This window comes from Macaca thibetana, chromosome 4, assembly GCF_024542745.1.
Source record: "Macaca thibetana thibetana isolate TM-01 chromosome 4, ASM2454274v1, whole genome shotgun sequence".
Lineage (NCBI taxonomy): Eukaryota > Metazoa > Chordata > Mammalia > Primates > Cercopithecidae > Macaca > Macaca thibetana.
Window position 1 is genome coordinate 23,116,796 of NC_065581.1, and position 22,515 is coordinate 23,139,310.

General features: G+C 38.1%; 1 long non-coding RNA gene and 1 pseudogene across 1 annotated transcript in view; both read right to left on the reverse strand.

Annotated features, from left to right (window-relative positions):
* Positions 1-22,515, reverse strand: part of LOC126953006 (uncharacterized) — a 204,104-nt gene that overhangs the window by 100,980 nt on the left and 80,609 nt on the right. The gene's annotated exons all lie outside the window — the stretch shown is intronic.
* Positions 18,535-18,628, reverse strand: LOC126954003 (uncharacterized; annotated as a pseudogene).

Here is a 22,515-nt window from a genome sequence, read left to right on the forward strand (position 1 = left end):
CATGTTTATGGATCAGAAGATTCAATACTCATACAATTATTTAAATAGATCTATAGATTCAATGCAATCCCAATAAATATTCTGGCAGCCTTTTTTTGGAAAAAGATTGCAAGCTGATTCTAAAATTTATGAGAAAACCAAAGGACTAGGAAAGGCAAAGTAGTTTTGAATAAGAACAGAGTTAGAGGACTCACTGATTGCAAGAATGATTGTAAAGGTATAACAATCATGAGAGTGTGGCATTGGTTTAAGTATAGACATATAGATTAATAGAACAGAGGAGAGAGTTTAGAAAGAGATACACATGTACATTGTAATTGATATCAAAGTATCAAGCTATTTTAATAGAGAACGTATATTCTTTCCAACTCATTGTGCTAAAATGATTGGACATCCAAATGCAAAAATAAAAAACAAACAAAAACTTCAATTTAACTTACCTGACACATACGCATGATAGTTCTAATGGGCTCATAAACTTAAATGTAAAAGCCAAACTATGAAACTTATAAAAATTAACTTAGGAGAAAATTTTCACAAATTTGAAAAGAAAGTATTAATTAAATAGAACAGTTAGAACTCTAATCATAAAATGGATAAATTGGGCCAGGTGCGGTGGCTCATGCCTGTAATCCCAGCATTTTGGGAAGCCAAGGCGGGCGGATCATGAGGTTAAGAAATCAAGACCAGCCTGGCCAACTAAGATGGTGAAACCCCATCTCTACTGAAAATACAAAAATTAGCTGGGTGTAGTGGCGCACGCCTGTAGTCCCAGCTACTTGGGAGGCTGAGGCAGGAGAATTGCTTGAACCCGGGAGGCGGAGGTTGCAGTGAGCCCAGATCGCGCCACTGCACTCTAGCCCAGGTGACAGAGTAAGACTCCGTCTCAAAAATAAAATAATAAAATAAAATAAAATAGATAAATTGACAAATTTAACTTTGAAGTTACAGCTATTAAGGAACTAAAAAGACAAGCCACAGAAAGGAAAAAATATTGGTAAAACATATATATGATAAAGGACTCATATCCAGAATATATAAAGAGTTCTTACAATTATATAAGAAGACAGAAGCCCAATTTAGAAATAGATCCAAAGATTGGAATGACTTTTCCATAAAGAAGATATGGAATGGACAATAGGTACATGAAAAGATGTTCGGCATTACTGAAGCAACTACATTGTCTGGAGTACATACCCTGGGATTTGTCATCTCATGCCAGGAAAATTTAGAACACGAACACACACGAGGAGTTTAGCAGGAGAGGTTTAATAGGTAGAAAAGAAGAGAAAGAGAAACAGCTCTCTCTGTAGAGAGAGAGGGGTCTCTGAGTGTAAAAGACTAGCAGGTAGCAAATGCACTGGATTTTATAGTCCGGTTTGAGAAGACAGTGTCTGATTTACATAGGGCTCACAGATTTGTTCAATCAGGTATGACATTTACATAGCACATAGGGAAGGCTGGCCACCCAGCCCTAATCTTATTATGCAAATGAACTCTTCCATTGACTAGCACCATCTTGTATGCTCCTTACTGTACCACATGACTGATCAAGAGAAGGGAAGATGGGACTGTCATTTTGAACGTGATTGGCACAACTGCTAATTTATGTGTACAACTCGATTTTGCAGGCTACACTTTGTTAGAAAGGAATATGATTTGGGGCTACTTTTCATTAAAAGAAAAATTGTACCAAGGACTTCCATACCCTCACTATCTTCCTAAGAAATCTCTTCTCATCTCCGGTATCATTCCCCACTCTGGAGTGGTAACCCTAACTGATGTTAGGGGGTGTTGGACAACAACTCTTTCCGGCTACCTCTTGCTGAAAAGGAGTGTTGTGTGGGGAACAGCAGCTAAGGCTCCCCCTGGGGTCAACCTAAGGGTCCTCGGAAGAAAGGCATGTCTATGCATGGTTCTGTCCGCAGCATCATTTTGAATTTCATTGTTGTCAGCAATTTCAATGGGTTGTAACACTGGTTTGCCTCCACCAGATGTTGCTGAAATGTTAATATGAAAGTGACATTCCTTTTTGGATAAGTGGCATTGGATTTTGGTGGCTAGAGTAACTTTAGGGTTAACCTTGGCTAAATCTTTCCTGCAATTATTAATCCCTTAATGATTTACACAGACAGTCTAAGACATGCTTAAACTTTCCAACTTGTCCTAAACATCCTTCTTTTGAACAACCAGCATTTCTCTTCAGGACAAGTATTTACCATACAAGATCATTTCTTACATAGAATCTCTTTCCTTTATAACCTTCTTTGCATAGCCAGAGTGTGACATATTACCAAACCCAATAGTAACAGACTCAGGGATAGTAAAACTTTCATGCTCTCTTTTTGTTTGTAGCTATTATCCCTGCTATACGGATAATAAGCAAAATACTATAGCAATGGAAACCAATATTTCAGTTAGAAGATGCTACTGTGTATAGCTCCCCAGCAAATAGTAGGGTGAGTAGCAATTCCTGAAAGGGTGATGTAGTAGATTATTTATTTTCATTTAAAATTTACTTGCCAAGATACAGAATTTCCCTTTGGGGGTCTATGAAGTTCCTTGGTTTTATTTTCCCAAACAAAGAAACCTCTGGGTTATGGGCACCATACTCACTTTAATTACCTGGTAGAATTTGCAGGATAATTGCTCAGAACTAGCATCTTGATCCAGATATTTACATTACCCATCCCTTTTTATTTCTTCCCAGCTACAGGAGATTACCACTTGATTCACAGGAACAAGCAGGGTTAGTTTAAAATGTAGGCAAAAACTTAAAAACAATTAATGAGACTAGGATTTAATGACAAATGTATGATAAGCTTTGGAGCATAATTTCTCTCTCCAGTCCTCATTTTTGGTAAAAAACAAATTACGATAGGACCACATTGTTCATAGAATAAACTTTAGTCTTACACTTGGCCTGATTATTTGCATAAAGTACAGTAAGAATAATTATCTCTACATAGGCTTTTTGGATTGGCTTTGATGGAACTCTGTCCCATGCAGAATTTCAGATAAGACCTTTTAAAGCCAACCCCAGCCATGGGTTTGTATCCTCAAATACCTGTGAGTTGGGTGATCCTTTTCTCGTAAGATCCCAAGATAAACTTGGAGCTACCAGACCTGTTAGAAAGGGACATTCTTTACTGACCACAGGTTAGGAACTTTCTACAGGGACTGTTTAGACAAGGTATGAGGCAGGCCATTTCTCCTCATGGAGTATTTACCGGCTCTGCAATTTGAGATTGACTCCTTAAGGGGAAGCATACCCTTCCAGTCAAAGTCTTGATAAAACAACTAGATTTTCCAACTGCATCCTGTTGCAAAAGACAAATGGATTCTTGGCTGGGCACGGTGGCTCACACCTGTAATCACAGCGCTTTGGGAGGCTGAGGTGGGCTGATCACCTGAGGTCAGGAGTTTGAGACCAGCCTGACCAACATGGTGAAACTGTCTCTACTAAAAATACAAAAAAAAATTAGCCAGACATGGTGGCAGGCACCTGTAATCCCAGCTACTTGGGAGGCTGAGGCAGGAGAATTGCTTGAACCCAGGAGGTAGAGGTTGCAGTGAGCTGAGATTGTGCCATTGCACTCCGGCCTGGGCAACAAGAGTGAAACTCCATCTCAAAAATAAATAAATAAATAAATACAAAGAAAAAAATGGATTCTTATTGCACTGATGCAAACAACCATATTGCCGTAAGTTAAGAGTACTCACAGATAGTTTCCAAATTCTAGAGGAACCAGGAAGAGAGAAACAAACATCTCCAAATTTTGTACACAGTAGTATACCTTACTCTATTATTAAAGGCCATAAATAGTTCAAAATAATTTTTCTTGACTCTGAAAAACAAAACAAAGATCAGCAATATTTCAAACAAAAGTCAAAAAGGCTGCGTCAGCTTTCTGAGTGCAGTCCATTTAGTTAATTCTTGTTTTGCTTGATATTCTCGAACATTTCAGTTCTTCATGAGTCTTGGACATTTTTTATCTATTCCAATGCTACAATCTTCAAAACTATTAGAAACCTGCACTTGAAAACACCTGTTAAAGTCTTATAACTTGATTATAATCTATCTTTTAAGAAGGAACAAAGCAAGACAACAATTGTCTGTGAATGACAAAATTTCCAGGGTAGTTACAGTTAAAAACCTGACTGACAAAGAAGTTTAGTTATCTCTGTGGTTTACAATAACTTTAACCTTAATTATGATTGACAGCATATACTGAGACATTACAATTTTAGAAATCCCATGCAATTTTGGAACATATATTAGTATTATTCACCAAAATATAACTTAATGAAGATTGGACATCATTTTGGCAATACCATGTGACTAAACATATCAAATAATCTTATTTACCTCTTCTCTGGATGTGTCCGGGCCCTCTGAACCATCCAGAAAGCCACACATCAGGAAAGGCAATTTTAAAACTTAAAGTTTGATTTTGGGAGGCCTGTTAAATGTTAGAGGGTTAAAACACTTGATGTTATAAAATAGAATTCCAGGTTGCCATAAATTATTTATTTTGCCAAAATGATGACTCAAAAGGCAAAAACCTTTCACTAGCCTTCACTATTACATGAAAATGTTATTCAAAGTCAAATTTTACCCTTGCATTAGTTTATTAATGCTAAACCATATTTTGATGAAACCTCATAGAAAATTCCATCTAATCTTAACCAATTTGACCATGAGGTGAAATCTTTAAAAATCCTTTATAACACCTTTTGCTAAAGGGCAGATTAGCATCTGAAGACAACCTTGCTGTGCTTTTATTTCAATGCTCAATTTATGAAAAGACCATATAATACCGTTTTGAATTTAATGTTTACACATTTTTTGCAAGATTAATTTTTACAATCTTACTACAGCTTGCTTAAACCTCTAGCTTTATCTTACCAAATTTAACAGAATTCCTCATCCCTTGGCAAAATTTACATTTCCATGCTTTCTTATGATCTTTTACTAAAAAATACATTTTACTGTTTTTATATAACTTGTATGTAAAACTTTAATGATCTCAAATACATGATAGAATCTTAACTCTTAGCAACTTTTACTTTTGGTGAAAAACCTGGTTAGTAAGCAATTTTAATTATGTACCAGGTGTGGAGCCTAGGACTCAGACAGAAGTGTAGATAAGATCTCTTTCCAGCATCCAAGCCTTACCTATCTGTAAAGCAGGGAGTATAAAAACTTGGAACATTTAGCAAACCTAGTGTCTAAGTTTTATGATTTCGACAACCTATTTGCATTTTGACAACACTTGCACTTTACTTAAGGCTATTTTTATTTCTTAAAAATTAAAGTCATGTGAACTAAACAATATTTAAGCACTTATTTTTCCTTAAGCCAATCAATTCGATCTCTTTATAGACATTACACACAACACATACATAGTGACACAGACAGAAGATTCAGCACTTGTAAGATATTTTATTTGCCAGTTTCTTAACTGGATTACTAGCATCAGGGTGGAGACCTTGGAGCAACAAGGCCAGGATAGCATGCATTTTTAGGGCCTAATAAGCAAGCAGAACTGAAGGCAAAGATAGAGCCCCAAAATTAAGGGTGCCATTTTATATTGGATCTTGGATCCCCAAAAGGAGAGAGATACTATGCGAGAAGACAGTGCAGTGCTTCTACCATGCATTTCATTGCAAGGCATCCGAAAGCCAATTGTCTTATTTTGTACGCAGGCCATTCTCCATGGGAGTCTCATCTCTTAGTTAAGGGTGGAGATATTTCCATATCTTTTAGGTGACCAACAACAATCTTCTCTGATTCAAATGTGCAGAGGTAAGCATTCCTCCATAACTACTATTAGCCATCACTTAAAATATATTTCCTACCTAGTTATTACACTACAAAACTCTCTCATTATGTGAGGTAATTTGATACCCCCAAACTCAAAACTGTCAGATAACACAATGCAAAACAGAATAGAGCCTTTGATTTTGAGAGGGAACCATCTGCTTTTAATTCCTGAGGTTTCAGGAGGAAAACAGAGGTTTTTTCTCCCAAGGAGTCCCAGGCTACCAGAAGTTATCTTAGGGCCTCTCTTGTGTGCATTAAGAGAAGAGAGAAAAAAATGGAGGAAAATAATTCAGTCAGCTGAAAAGAAAAAAAAAATTGTTTTCAGAAAAAAACATTTTTTCAGAAAAACAAGATCCAAGAAGAGAAAAATATAAAGGCCATTTAAATATGCCCATAACTTGAATACCTACTTTTAATTAAGCTGACAACTTCCTTTTTTTTTTTTTGAAATGGAATTTCACTCTTGCTGCCCAGGCTGGAGTGTAGTGGCATGATCTAAACTCACTGCAACCTCTGCCTCCCGGATTCAAGCGATTCTCCTGCCTCAGCCCTCCTGAGTAGCTGGGATTACATGTATGTGCCACCACATCCAGCAAATGTTTGTATTATTAGTAGAGACAGGGTTTCACCATGTTGGTCAGGCTGATCTCGAACTCCTGACCTCAGGTGATCCACGTCCCTTGGCCTCCCAAAGTGCTGCTATTATAGGCATGAGTCACCCCGCCTGGCCAAAGCTGAGAACTCTTTAAGAAAATCCTTTTAAATCCCTTGTTACTCAACTTTAGCCATGCCAAGCAGTTCAGATTTTCAGCTTTTGAACTTTACAAAAAATAATTTCACAGGTGAAACCAACAAGCCTTAATTAGGTTATGACTTAACTGTGAATGTACATGGGAGAATGTATGTCTTCTCCCATAGTATCTCTCTCCTTTTGGGGATCCAACATCCAGTATAAAATAGTACCCTTAATTTTGGGGATCTGTCTTTGCCTTCAGCTCTGCCTGCTTATTAGGCCCTAAAAAAGGTATTTTCAAAGGAGTGATAAGCAGGTTTTGAAACCGTTATTGCAAAATTGTGACTGAGACAATGAAAGAGATCTGACCCAACCAACTCCATTTTGTTTCCAGCCCCCTAGCTGACCTTGTCTATCCCTGGGCATAGGCTAAACCAACTTTGGGAGGAGCCTGGTTTACAGTTTATAGTCTTAAAAAAAAAAGATGACCGTAGTCCCTTCCTAAGATATGAAGATATGCTTCCCTCTTTCCTAGGGACAAGACCAAGAAACTAGCCATAAGATTAGAAACCATGGCTTAGGAGTCATGCACCTGGATGCTACAAGATTTTGACCCTTCTCTAAAGCTCTCAAGATCAGGGCTTAAGATATTTCTTAAACTCTGCCCTTGATGGTTCAGCTGGCACCACCCAGATTGATAAACTGGCTTATCTGATTTTATGGCCTCCACCCAGGAACTGACTTAGCACAAGAATACATCTACCATTGTAAAATGGTGGAGATTAAAACAAAGTATTACCACGTGGTTACAAAGTACGTTTCCAAGGACATGAATCAAGATGGAGGCCTGTAGCCAACCTTGTTAACTGACCATTTTGTTGAGCTGGCTTGAACAACAGGCTTATGGGGTCCTATACCTGTATCCTAACCTAAGGTACCCTTTCTTTTCAGAGAATCATATGGAAAGACACACAAAGTACACCAGATTGGCTACAGCTTAAGACCATCCTCACAAATCCTCTTTCATTAATTAAAACTTAAGAATATAAACAATAATCCTTATCATCCCTTTTACTGGTTTGCGCAGGGAGAGAGAAGCCAAAAGCTTGACTATTAAATTTTTTTTTTACCTTTTTGCTGGCATGTCAGGCTTCTGGGTTCCCTTCCCCCTAACTCAACTCTAAGCCAAGCATTTTAAGGTTTGGGTAAATTAACTTTTCCCAGGTTAGAAGAACATTATAAAAGAGCCATTTTAAACTGTGAAAGATGGAAAAATACCACAGAAAAGTCTAGGGGTTCCAATTAGGGTTGTCAAGAAGTACAACCTCTCTTCCTATTGGGAAATAGGAGACATGTTGCTCATCTCCAAAATTCTCTGCTGCCTGCAGAGCTGCCTGTTTTTCAGCCGCAGTTAGGATTTGGCTTAGGAGCAGTCTAACATCCCTTCATGAGAGGTCAAACACCTGAGGTAAATTTTAGAAACCTGTCATATACCTATCAGGGTCATTAGAAAATTGCTCTAAATCTCCCTTTATTTGTCTAAGGTACTGTAATGAGAAGGGAACCTGAGGGAGCCCTGAAAAAGGGGCTAACTGGAAGTTGCTTCTCTAACTTTGGAGAATCATTCTCCATAGGCCCGCCTGATATGACTACTAAAAGAGATGGGTTGATTTTGTAATTCCTGCAAAAGGTCTAGTAAGAAGGCCATGCCCTTGCGCAAAAGAAAATGAGCCACTTTTTCTTTAAATTCTTAGGGTCAAAGGAGTCCCTGAGCTTCAGGATACACTCCAGAGGGTTGCAAGCTAAAGATGATCTGTTACCTATCTAGAAAGAGAAGCAAGAAATAGGCATTCCTTTAGTCTCTTTCCTTTTGTTGTGACCCAGGGTGGACAGGAAGACAATGGGGGCGTCCCCCCTGCTGTTTTCCCTCCACGGTTCCTGGGTCATGGCACCTTGTTGAGTGTGCCATCCATGGTTGCAGGCATGACCCCCAGCCATGGAACCAGAGAAACTAAGTGATTAGGATGAGTCACACTCACCCATGTGGTTCTAGTCCTGTACCTGTAATTTCCTGTGATTTCCTTTTAACTTCCTAGACTTGTGTGACTTATCTGGCTCCCCAAAATATGTGTCTTAGGAGAGACTATGTGACAGTTGCAATTCCCTCCTTAATGGAGGAAGTGTGCTGGTTTGAACTCTATACCCTGCTATTATGGCCTGTGCTAAAGTGTCTACCCTTAGAGAATGGTTCTGGTTAACTTCTAAACTTAAAATCCCTTTACTAATTAAGTATTATTTAAATTGGAGGCAGAATAGGTGCCTTAAAACTATAGGGACCAAATGACTGCTTTTCTGCTGATGAGACAATATCAAGACTAAAATTTGGTTCTGGAGGCCATTTTAGGTAGAGTTTTCTTGTTCACAGAAGCAGTATAAAGCTTGAGTTCTACTAGAGGGGCACAAAAAGGGAGAATTCAGAATCTAGAGTGTTTTGGTAAAGGGCAGAAAATGTGCCTCACTGAGAAGGTCCCCATTCCATTAGGTGGCATTGTTGACCTTGAAATGCCAAGTGTTCTCCAGACTAAGGGCAGAGTGACCTTGACATGCCATGTGCTCTACATACCAAGGGCAGTGAGAGACCTGGAAATGCTATGTGCTCTCCAGACCAAGAACAGAGAGTGACGCTCACTATGTGTGTGTGTGAGGGGGAACTCTGTTTCTAGAAAATCATAAAAACACTTTCCCTTGGGTTATATCCCCAGTTACCATGACATTTCCTGACCTTGCCAAACAAGAATACTTTCCTGAACTATAAAACTTTCCACACATTGCATACACACAGAAGATAAGAGATATGGTGGCCATGTACAGGAAAGGAGGAAATTACAATAGAAAAGTTGAAGATCCTGTTGCCAACACCCCATCGGATGGTTAAAGGCTGGGTCAGTCCAGAAGCCTTTGGGTAACACCGGGGGATAGGCCCAGCCAGAAATCCTCAGTTGCTCCAAAACGTCTTCCAGCCCCATGTGACAGCTAAGTCCTCTGTGAAAGGAAGCTGGTTCAAACATAGGCAACATGCCCAGCAACCCATGGGTGCTGGGGGATTCTCCATATTCTCCCCAGTAAGCCTGTCCCCCAAGTCTTGTAAGGCTGGTGTCCATGCTAATCATTATTAAATGGCTGAAGGGGGCCCAGTATTTGGTTTGATTTGGTTCTAAAATGGAGGCCAAGAGCCCTGAAATAAAAGACAGAGATGGAGTCTGCTTCTCTACTGACTCTTTCAATGCATGTTGTACCTGGGTATCCTTGACAAGCCCCCAGTATGAAGTGGTTACACTGTCTGGTGTATATACACTGGGGTTCATCATCTCTTGCCAGGAAAATTTAGGACACAGATACACAAGAGGAGTTTAGGAGGGGAGGTTTAATAGGCAGAAGAGAAGAGAAAGAGAAACAGCTCTCTCTACATAGAGAGAGGGGTCTCCGAGCAGAAAAGACTGGCAGGCAGCAGATGTGCTGGATTTTATAGTCAGGTTTGGGAAGGCAGTGTCTGATTTACGTAAGGCTCACAGATTGGTTCAGGCAGGTATGACATTTACATAGTGCATGGGGAAGGCTGGCTTCCCCACCCTAATCTTATTATGCAAATGAACTTTCCCATTGACCCACACCACCTTATTGTACACATGGCTGATAAAGAGAAGGGGAGATGAGGTCACCATTTTGAACGTGATTGGCGCAACTGCCGGCATCTACGTCTGCAACTTGATTTTACAGGCCACTCTTTGCTAGAAAAGAAAATGATTTGGGGCTGCTTTTCATTAAAACGAAAACCTTACCGAGAACTTCTGTACCCCTCTCAGTATCTGCCTAAGTAATTTCTTCTTAACTCCTGTATTGTTACCAGCCATTAGGAAAATGCAAATTAAAACTACAATGAGGAACCACCACACACCAATTAGAATACCTAAAATTAAAAATCTGACTAAATCAAGAATTGTAGAGCAATTAGAAACATTTTATGTTCCTAGTAGGAATGCAAAATTGTATTATCAGTTTGGTAAACATTTTTGCTACTTTCCTATAGAGCTATACAGACATTTTCCTTAACCTAGCAATCCCACTCTTAGATATTGACTCAAGAAAGATGAAACATATGTTTATACAAAGACTTGTACTCTAATGTTCAAAGTAGCTTTATAGCCTAAGTGGAAATAACCCAAGAGCACACCAACTGGTGAATAGATAAGCAAACACTACTATGTTGATATAATGGAATACTACTCAGCAACAAAAAGAAATAAGCTACTGATGCTATGCAACAAAGTAGACGCCTCTTAAAAGCATTATGCTGAGAAAGAAGCCAGACAAAAGTGATTACGCAGTCAATGACTCTATCTAAAAGACATTTTAGAAAGTAAAACTATAGTGAAAGAAAGCAGATAAATTTTCAAATGGCTAAAGGTGGGGTAGGTATAGGAGATTAACTCTGAAGGGGCAAAGAGAATCTTTTGGGGTGATGGAAATATTCCACATCATGTTTCTGGTATGTTTACTTGATTAAGTGTATTTGTCCAAACTCATTGAATTGTACCCTTTAAATTTGGTGAATTTTATTATATGTAAATCATACATCAACAGCTCTGATTAAAAATAATAGAATTCCAAGATTGTCAAAGAAATATCCTAAGGTAGTAAGTGGCAAAACAATACTAATATAGAGAAAAGAAAATTTCCGAAGAGTAGATTTATATCCTGAATTATTTCTCCAAGGATCAATGACTTAGAATAGCTTAAAGAACTACCTGTTTTAAAGGTATGTGAATTTTAATGGGAGAACTCTATTTGAATTCAGGTAAGAAGGGTGTGTGTGTGTGTGTGTGTGTGTGTGGGCTGGAGAGCTGTAAAGGCTGTGAATCATGGAGCAAGTTGCTATAAAGGGTGGAGACCAAAGCCTCCTTGTACAGTTGTCTCAAGGGAGTCAATGAAGAAAGGATGAACTTCATCCTGACTCTAGGAGACACATTGTCAAGAGTCTGGTCAGGTAGGTTCCTTGGGAAGGCTGGCTGGATTTGCAGCATTGCTTTGAAAACTCTTTGCTTATAAATGCTCCCTGTTTGCATGCAGTAATTCACTGCCCTGAGTTAACATACCCCGTGTGTAAGAGTCTCTCCTCGGCAGAGCTTGCAGTGAGCTGAGATCCGGCCACTGCACTCCAGCCTGGGCAACAAAGCGAGACTCCGTCTCAAAAACAAAAACAAAAACAAACAAACAAAAAAAAGAGTCTCTCCTCAAGAATAGAAAGGGTGCAGATTTGCTGCTAATATGCAAAGTATTTCATTTAGTAATGGCTTTCAGTAGGCCATTTAAAGCTCTCCTACTGTTATAGTAATAGATCGGATCTATAAATTGTTTGCGAACAGTCAATGTTTGTACTAAATACAATCAAATGGCAATACACCTCTAAAGTAAACAAATGAGTTCTTATTCTGTGCAATTTTCTCCAAACAAAATTAATCTTACCACCATTTCCTGCTGCAAGTAATCTGGAAATGACATTTTATCCCAATCTACTTGGAGGCTTTCTGAGAACACCAGAGGTTCCCTGGATTCCCTGCCTGTTCCTTGCCTCCTTAGCAGACAAAGAGGCCTTGGTTTCCACACTTTGACTTATGGTAGACCATCCTTGCTCCGTGATAGAGTACATCCCTTTTTTGCTCCTGAAAGCAATGGGTGCTCACAATTTTACTTTGGACCCAGAGAACAAGCAGAAGTGGGAAAGGCATGGTAATGAAATAATAGAGCTGGTGGTTGGAATGTTTGTTCATTTTCCCAGTGAACTGTGACCTGATCAGTTGTATTTATTTGCCAGATACAACAAGATGCAAGTGATGGGACAGTTTAAGAATTGTTAAAAGTAGCTGAGATACACAATGACTGATGCTGGTCCTATTATTTTCTCTTCCAGAAATCAGGATGCAGATCAGAGTTTTGGTAGCAACCTAGAATTTGTACATATTTGTATTTCATTTCATTATTACTCCCCACAAACATGTCCTAATTTCTCCAGACTTGATTATCTCCTCCACCACACCTATCTTTTCCCATAAAAAAATCCAACAAATGAACACAAATAAAAATACCCCTTCTTGGTAAACTGTATACAATAGAGTCTTTTTTCAGTTTGTTAATCAATATAGGCAACATGTAGCTATATTTAGCTAATTGTTTCAGAAAGGATTGCCATGGGACATGCAAGACTTTATATTAGCATGACAGTATTCATCTGGAAAATATTTAATCACCTCCACATAACTTTTGCCTTCTGCCACTTGTTTGGCCCTATCAGAGTGGATGCAGATGAAAAAAAAATAAAAATTCTACAAATTCACAGTCATCCCTGTGTATCTGAGGGATATTGACTCCAGGACCCCCTGGATACCACAAATCAAGGGTCTTAGATAAAATTGCTTAGTATATGCACGAACATCCTCAGGTCTACATTACTTATAATGCCTAATACAGTGTAAGTGCTGTGTAAATGGTTGTTAAATTGTAATTTTTGTTTGTATTATTCCTATTGTCATATTGTTATTTTTTTTTTTCCTGCAAATATCTTTGATCCATGGTTGTCTGAATCAGCAGATATGGAACTTGTGAATGCAGAAGCCATCTAAGCACAATTACTATAAACTTTTATTTCCCTTCAGAGACTTACAAGGCCTTACAAGGTCTTATAAGGGGAAGGGGGCAATCCCTTGCTCTGTTTTAATTCAGAAGGTCTTTTGAAATCTTCTGTAGCTTCCAGGCTAAACAATCAGTATTTGGGAAAAAGATTCTAATGGTGTAATCACAGAGTCATGGAATTTTACAGCATGTAGAGACCATCAAAATCAAATCCAACCCCAGACAATTGAGATTTAAGGAATTTTAATGAATTTATTCTTGAACATGTGGCTTGTGCCAAAGTCTATAATTTATTATTATATTATTATTATTATACTTTAAGTTCTGGGGTACATGTGCATAACGTGCAGGTTTGTTACATAGGTATGTATGTGCCATGGTGGTTTGCTGCACCCATAAACTCATCACTTACATTAGATATTTCTTCTAATGCTATCCTTCACCCAGTCCCGACCCCAGGACAGGCCTCAGTGTGTGATGTTCTCCTCCCTGTGTCCATGTGTTCTCATTGTTCAACTGCCACTTATGAGTGAGAACATGCAGTGTTTGTTTTTCTCTTCTTGTGTTACTGTGCTGAGAATGATGGTTTCCAAATTCATCCATGTCCCTGCAAATGACATGAACTCATCCTTTTTTATGGCTGCATAGTATTCCATTGTGTATATGTGTCACATTTTCTTTATCCAGTCTATAATTGATGGGCATTTCGGTTGGTTCCCAGACTTTGCTATTGTAAACAGTGTTGCAATAAACATTCGTGTGCATGTGTCTTTATAGCGGAATGATTTATAATCCTTTGGGTATATACCCAGTAATGGGATGGCTGGGTCAAATGATATTACTAGTTTTAGATCCTTTAGGAGTTGCCAAACTGCCTTCCACAATGGTTGAACTAATTTAAACTCCCACCAACCGTGTAAAAGTGTTCCTATTTGTCCACATCCTCTCCAGAATCTGTTGTTTCCTGACTTTTTAATGATCACCATTCTAACTGGCATGAGACAGTATCTCACTGTGGTTTTGATTTGCATTTCTCTAATGACCAGTGACGATGAGCATTTTTTAATAAGTTTGTTATGCATAACAAATGCATAAATGTCTTCTTTTGAGAAGTGTCTGTTTCATATCCTTTGCCCACTTTTTGATGGGGTTGTTTTTTCTTGTAAATTGGTTTAAGTTCTTTATAGATTTTGGATATTAGCTCTTTGTTAAATGGATAGATTGCAAAAATTTTCTCCCATTCTGTATGTTGTGTGCTCACTCTGATGACAGTTTCTTTTGCAGTGCAGAAGCTCTTTAGTTTAATTATATCCCATTTGTCTATTTTGGATTTTGTTGCCATTGCTTTTTGTGTTTTAGTCATGAACTATTCGCCCATGCCTATGTTCTGAATGGTATTGCCTAGGTTTATGGGTTTAGGTCTTACATTTAAGTCTTAAATTCACCTTGAGTTAATTTTTGTATAAGGTTTAAGGAAGGGATTCAGTTTCAGCTTTCTGCATATGACTAGCCAGTTTTCTCAGCACCATTTATTAAATAGGGAATCCTTTCCCATTGGTTGTTTTTGTCATGTTTGTCAAAGATCAGATGGTTGTAGACGTGTGGTGCTATTTCTGAGGCTTCTGTTCTGTTCCATTGGTCTGTATATCTGTTTTAGTACCAGTAATATGCTGTTTTGGTTACTGTAGCCTTGTAGTATAGTTTGAAGTCAGGTAGTGTGATGCCTCCAGCTTTGTTCTTTTTGTTTAGGATTGTCTTGGCTATGCAGGCTCATTTTTGGTTCCACATGAAATGTAAAGTAATTTTTCCAATTCTGTGAAGAAAGTCAGTGGTAGCTTGATAAGGATAGCATTGAACCTCTAAATTACTTTGGGCAGTATGGCCATTTTCACATTATTGATTCTTCCTATCCATGAGCATGGAATGTTCTTCCATTTGTTTGTGTCCTCTTTTATTTCATTGAGCAGTGGTTTGTAGTTCTTCTTGAAGAGGTCCTTCACATCCCTTTTAAGTGGTATTCCTTGGTATTTTATTCTCTTTTTAGCAATTGTGAATGGGAGTTCACTCATGATTTGGCTCTCTGTCTGTTATTGGTGTATAGGAATGCTTGTGATTTTTGCACATTGATTTTGTATCCTGAGACCTTGCTGAAGTTGCTTATCAGCTTAAGGAGATTCGGGGCTGAGATGAAGGGGTTTTCTAAAGGTACAATAATATCATCTGCAAACAGAGACAATTTGACTTCCTCTTTTCCTAATTGAATACCCTTTCTTTCTCTTGCCTGATTGCCCTGGCTAGAACTTCCAACACTATGTTGAATAGGAGTGGTAACAGAGGGCATGCTTGTCTTGTGCCAGTTTTCAAAGTGAATGCTTCCAGTTTCCATTCAGTATGATATTGATTGTGGGTTTGTCATAAATAGCAATTATTGTTTTGAGATACATTCCATCAATGCCTAATTTATTGAGAGTTTTTAGCATGAAAAGCTGTTGAATTTTGTCAAAGGCCTTTTCTGCATCTATTAAGATAATCATGTGATTTTTGTTATTAGTTCTGTTTATCTGATGGATTATGTTTACTGATTTGCATATGTTGAACCAGCCTTGCATCCCAGGGATGAAGCTGACCTGATTGTGCTTTTTGATGTGCTGCTGGATTTGCCAATATTTTATTGAAGATTTTTGCATCAATATTCATCAGGGATATTGGCCTAAAATTTTCTGTTTTTGTTGTGTATCTGCCAGATTTTGGTATAAAGATGATGCTGTCCTCATAACATGAGTTAGAGAGGATTCTCTTTTTTTTTTTTTTTTTTTCTATTAATTGGAATAGTTTCAAAAGGAATGGTACCAGCTCCTCTTTGTACCTCTGCTAGAATTTGGCTGTGAATCCGTCTTGTCCTGGACATTTTTTGGTTGGTAGGCTATTAATTATTGCCTCAATTTCAGAACCTGTTATTGGTCTATTAATAGATTTGACTTCTTCCTGGTTTAGTCTTGGGAGGTTGTATGTGTCCAGGAAGTTATCCATTTCTTCTAGATTTTCTAGTTTATTTGTGTAGAGGTGTTTATAGTATTCTCTGATGGTAGTTTGTATTTCTGTGGGATCAGCGGTGATATACCCTTTATCATTTTTTATTGCATCTATTTGATTCTCCTCTCTTTTCTTATTAGTCTGCCTAGCAGTCTATTTTGTTGGTCTTTTCAAAAAACCAGCTCCTGGATTCATTGATTTTTTGAAGGTTTTTTGTGTCTCTATCTCCTTCAGTTCTGCTCTGATCTTAGTCACTTCTTTTTTTCTGCTAGCATTTGAATTTGTTTGCTCTTGCTTACTTCTCTGGTTCTTTTAGTTGTGATATTATTGTGTCTGTTTTAGATCTTTCCTGCTTTCTCTTGTGGGTATTTAATGCTATCAATTTCCCTCTAAACATTGCTTTAAATGTGTCCCAGAGGTTCTAGTACGTTGTGTCTTTGTTCTCGTTGGTTTCAAAGAACATCTATATTTCTGCCTTAATTTTGTTATTTACCCAGTAGTCATTCAGGAGCAGGTTGTTCAGTTACTATGTAGTTGTGAGGTTTTGAGTGAGTTTCTTAATTCTGAGTGCTAATTTGGCTGCACTGTGGTCTGAGAGACAGTCTGTTGTAATTTCTCTTCTTTTACATTTTCTGAAGAGTGTTTTATTCCAATTATGTGGTCAATTTTAGAATAAGTGTGATGTGGTGCTGAGAAGAATGTATATTCTGTTAATTTGAGGTGGAGAGTTCTGTAGATGTCTATTAGGTCTGCTTGGTCCAGAGCTGAGTTCAAGTCCTGGATATCCTTGTTAATTTTCTGTCTTGTTGATCTAATATTGACAGTGGGGCATTAAAGTCTCTTACTATTATTGTGTGAGAGTCTAAGTCTCTTTGTAGTTCTCTAAGAACTTGCTTTATGAATCTGGGTGCTCCTGTATTGAATGCATATATATTTAGGATAGTTAGCTCTTCTTGTTGAATTGATCCCTTTACCATTATGTAATGCCCTTCTTTGTCTCTTTTGATCTTTGTTGGCTTAAAGTCTGTTTTATCAGAGACTAGGATTGCAGCCCCTGCTTTTTTTGCTTTCCATTTGCTTGGTAGATCTTCCTCCATCCCTTTCTTTTGAGTCTACATGTGTCTTTGCACGTGAGATGGAACCAAGTTGGAAAACACTCTTAAGTGTATTATCCAGGAGAACTTCCCCAACCTAGCAAGGCAGGCCAATATTCAATTCAAGAATTGAATAAATTAATTCTCCTGAATACAGCACACCGATGGGTCTTGACTCTATCCAATTTGCCAGTCTGTCTTTTAATTGGGGCACTAACCTGTTTACATTTAAGGTTAATATTGTTATGTATGAATTTCATCCTGTCATTATGATGCCAGCTGATTATCTTGCCTATTAGTTGATGCAGTTTCTTCATAGCATCGATAGTCTTTACAATTTTGCATGTTTTTGCAGTGGCTGCTACTAGTTGTTCCTTTCCATGTTTAGTGCTTCCATCAGGAGCTCTTGCAAGGCAGGCCTGGTGGTGACAAAATCTCTCAGTATTTGCTTGTCTGTAAATAATTCTATTTCTCCTTCACTTAAGAAGCATAGTTTGGCTGGATATGATATTCTGGGTTGAAAATTCTTTTCTTTAAGATTCTTGAACATTGGCCCCCCACTCTCTTCTGGCTTGTAGGGTTTCTGTTGAGAGACCCACTCTTAGTCTGATGGGCTTCCCTTTGTGGGCAACCTGACCTTTCTCTCTGGCTGCCCTTAACATTTTTTCCTTCATTTCAACCTTGGGGAATCTGACAATTATGTGTCTTGGGGTTGTTCTTCTTGAGGAATATCTTTGTGATGTTCTCTGTATTTCTTGAATTGAATGTTGGCCTGCCTTGCTAGGTTGGGGAAGTCCTCCTGGATAATATACTTAAGAGAGTTTTCCAACCTGGTTCCATTCTCCTTGTCACTTTCAGGTACACCAATCAAACATAGATTTGAACTTTTTACATAGTCCTATATTTCTTGGAGGCTTTGTTCATTTCTTTTCACTCTTTTTTTCTCTAATCTTGTCTTCTTGCTTTATTTCATTAATTTGATCTTAAATCACTGATATCCTTTCCTCCACTTGATCAAATCGGCTACTGAAGCTTGTGTATGCTTCACAAAGTTCTCGTGCTATGTTTTTCAGCTTCATCAGGTCATTTATGTTCTTCCCTATACTGGTTATTCCAGTTAACAATTTGTCTAACCTTTTCTCAAGATTTTTAGGTTCCTTAAAAATATGGGACGCTTCACAAATTTGCACAGGAGCCATGCTAATCTTCTCTGTATCATTCAAATTTTAGTGTATGTGCTGCTAAAGTGAGCACAAAGTCTAGTATTTTTTATTCTCAGTATAATGCTTGTCCACTGCATTAATGGTATGACTACATGTATTGATGAAAAATACATAGTAGATCTAGAAGTACTCTCTACTGGAGGTACTCAGAGCTTTGTGAAATGCTGTGTCTAACATAGGTACTGAAAATCAATTCAGGCCAGGCACTACTGCTGATGACTGTAGTCCCAGCACTCTAGGAGGCTGAGGCTGGCAGATTGCTTAAACCCAAGAGTTTGAGACCAACCTGGTCAGCATGGTGAAATCTTGTCTCTACAAAAAATACAAAAAAAAAAAAAAAAAAAAAAAAAAAAGCAAGGCATGGTGGCATGTGCCTGTAGTCCCAGCTACTAGGGAGTCTGAGGTGGGAGGATCACTTGAGTCCAAGGAGGTTGAGGCTGCAGTGAGCTGAGATCATGCCACTGCTCTCCAGCCTAGGCACAAGAGTGAGACCCAGTCTCAAAAAAATAAAAGAAAATAAATTCAAACACGTGTGACTCATTTACTCCCAATCTACAGCAGTAGGTGGATTATGTAACACAAACTAACAGTCGCAAAAATTTGCCTTTGATGACTTTACTGGATTTTTACCCTATGTCAAATCAATCCTCTTTTTTGGTTTAAATGGGCTCCTAGAATCTTTTGCCTGCTTGTCTCCTCAGAATACATTTGTTTTGCCTGCATTCTTGTCATAATCTATAGAATTTAAATGGGACTTTTGTTGCCACTTCAGCAAGTCGCCTGTGAGGCATCTAGCATATAACCTCCTGCTAGGTGCTGCCAGCCCAGTACTGAACGAGACAGAAATTGTCTTTGCCTTTGTGCTGCTTACAGTCTAGCTTACCAGGAAAATGAGAAGACCCTGCTGTGTCAGCTCTGGGACCCTATATCCAGCGATTTGGGTTCAGTAGGTCTATTTTGGCCCAGGAATCTGAATTTTAACAGGCTTCCCAGGTGTTTTTTATGCAAGCTGTCCAAAGACCATGCTTAAAGAAGCACATGTCCTACCACCTACTCAGACAGCTTTGGAAATATGTCTTAAAAGTCAAGGCATTTGTCTCAGTCTGCCCAAACAAAAATACTTTAAACGATAGAAATCTACTTTCTCACAGTTCTGGCAGCTGTAAGTCCGAGATCAAGGTGTCAGCAGGATTGCCTTCTGGTGAAGCTCTCTTTTTGGTTGGTAGATGGCTGCATTCTCTCTGTGTTCTCACATGGCCGAGAGAGAGAATGAGAGAAAGCCCACTGGAGTCTCTTCTTCTAAGGGCACCAATCCCATCGGACCTGGGCTTCATTCACCCTCATGACTTCATGAAACCATAATTATCCCCCAAAGGCCCCACTTCCAAAAAGCATCATCACACCAGGGCTAGGGCTGCAGCATATGAATTTTGGGGGACACAAATCTGTCCATAGCAGCATCTTCAACAAGCCCACTCATTGTCCCTATGACCCTCATTGTTATAGAGCTTGGGGAATCCTGGACTACTGACACTCCAAATAGTCATGACAGAATTAGAATCTACCGGCAGCTTAAGCCTGCTCCCTAAGATTTCTGATGTATTTCTTAAATGAAATAATGGCTAATTAAAAAAAATAAAAATAATAGTTTCAAATTATGTAGCTTAAAGGTAGCTATTAGATGATGTTAGTGTGAACATACAAATATCCCCAACCTCAATTGTGATGTCTTTATTGGAGAATTCTAAACAATAAACCTTCTTAAGGGATAGGTGTTTTGTTAGTTCAAGCAATATCTTACATTGCATCTATGCACCTAACATCTCCGCAAATTGTTATGTAAATTCAACCATTCTGAATCAGTGTCAAGAAGTAAGTACAATCACAGTAAAAGGGGTGCTACCTTGCTGTTCTACATCCCTCACCAAGGCCTTTTCCTTTCCTGAGAACAGCAGTTAAATCCTCTGCCCAGCATTTAATCTTTACAGGTTGTGTGGAACATCACAAAAAAGGAAAACACATTACAATCATTTAGGAGTAAGAGCAGAGTGCTGTCAGTATTTCTAGATACCACACATTTCAGATTCTCTTGTATAATTGCCTTGGATCTTGGGAGGGAAAATCTTTCTTATAAGTGAAAACAGACAAATATTTTGGCATCTTTATATTGAGACATCATATATCATAATGCAAGAGTGTGCAAGAGTGATTACCTTATTGGTCTCCAAGCTTTTTCTGGTTCAAGACCTCGGTTCACACTGACCCCCGGCCCCTCATTCTGACTTTTTACCCTGTGTCTTTATCCTAATCATATTTTAAGTCAGTGCCACCCATTTGTTTCTACTGTCTTACGCAAAGTTTTCACAACTTGGTGATTGCTTTTTGGTTGGTTATTAATATATAGTCTGCATTTCCCTTTCAACTGAGAGCTTGTACTTCTGGCACACAGCAGGTGCTCAAGATATGCTTTGTTGAATGCAGGAATCCTCTGCACTGAGAGACAGTTGTGACAGATATAATATATAGGGCATAGGTTAAGAGATTTGTGTGCATTTTTGCTCAATTGTGTGTGTGTTTCTCCCTCAGAAATAGAATATGAAAAGATATTATTCCTTCCCATTAAGAACACCTGACAGAAGGTCACACTTCAATATAGTTGATATATCATGTTTAGAAAAATGCACTTGTTTTTAAATGGGATTTTCATTCTTATACACTTCCTAGTGCTTACGAAAGAGAGAGAAGCTAATGGACTTGATCTTGCTGGGAGTGTTTTTTATTTTCTATATTTCTCTTCTTGCTAAATAAAAGGGAAAGGTGTGGGTAATTACAGGCTATTGCAATATAATATTCCTGGTAGCCACCATATGAAAGAATCATAAGCATTTTTCATTCCTTTCAACCCAACTAATAGTAGGCAAGTTCACTGCAAGCCAAGTCCTTTAATGCCCATAGAAAATATTTCAAAACTTACTGGTTCAAAATTAAGCTTAATTATTTCTCCCTATTTGCCATATGAGAATTATATAATTTCATCTCAAAAAAGAAAATGAAAGAGAAAGTCAAACAGAACTGGTCCCAGATGATATTATGGGTCTTTACAAATAAGCACACAATGACTTGAGGACAGGCAATTACTTTTGGGAAGCAAACAGAAAGAAATGTCAATGCTCCTTACAATTGAGGTGAACATACTCCTGTTTGTCTACCTTCATACGATTACTAAAAGTGCTCCTCTCATCCTCAAAACTGTTCTGCTTTAGACAAACTATATAATCACCTTATTTATGATTTAAGAACACCTGAAGCTTAACAATTTTAGAAATTTCAAAAGGTATCTAAATAGCAAAATATATCTCCTAGTGTTGGTTTTGTCATTTTTAAATATATTTAGAAAAAATAATTGTCCTAGAATTTAGAGAAACCACCTCAATTCTTTTCCCCCACATTTAACAGGAGTGGCATATTCTATATTATAATAATGCATTCTATGGTAATCATAAAGAAAAATTTACAAAACTGGTTTAAACTATACAGCATTACAAACATACCAATAATGGCATATTTCAAGAGAACTAAATAGGAAAGCAAACGCAAAACTATCATCAATCTTAAATTGAATGTCCGCCTCAAAAGATAATTTGTTCTCAAAGCAGTGGGGAGATGTATTTTTTCTTTTAGTTCTCTATACTTTGAGTATCTCATATCCTTACCAAAGACATTAGTCCAAAATAAAGTCTTTTGAAAGAATGCTTGCTGAGTTTCAAACCAAGTAGTGGCTTCCATCTATTAGGGATAGCTTTAGAATAAGTCTCTGGAAAATAAGTGTCTCCTTGTGTGAGAGTATTTGAATAGAAGCAAAATAAATGCTCTGTCTCTGAAACATTTCAGTATTTTTCAGAGGAAACCCATTTCATG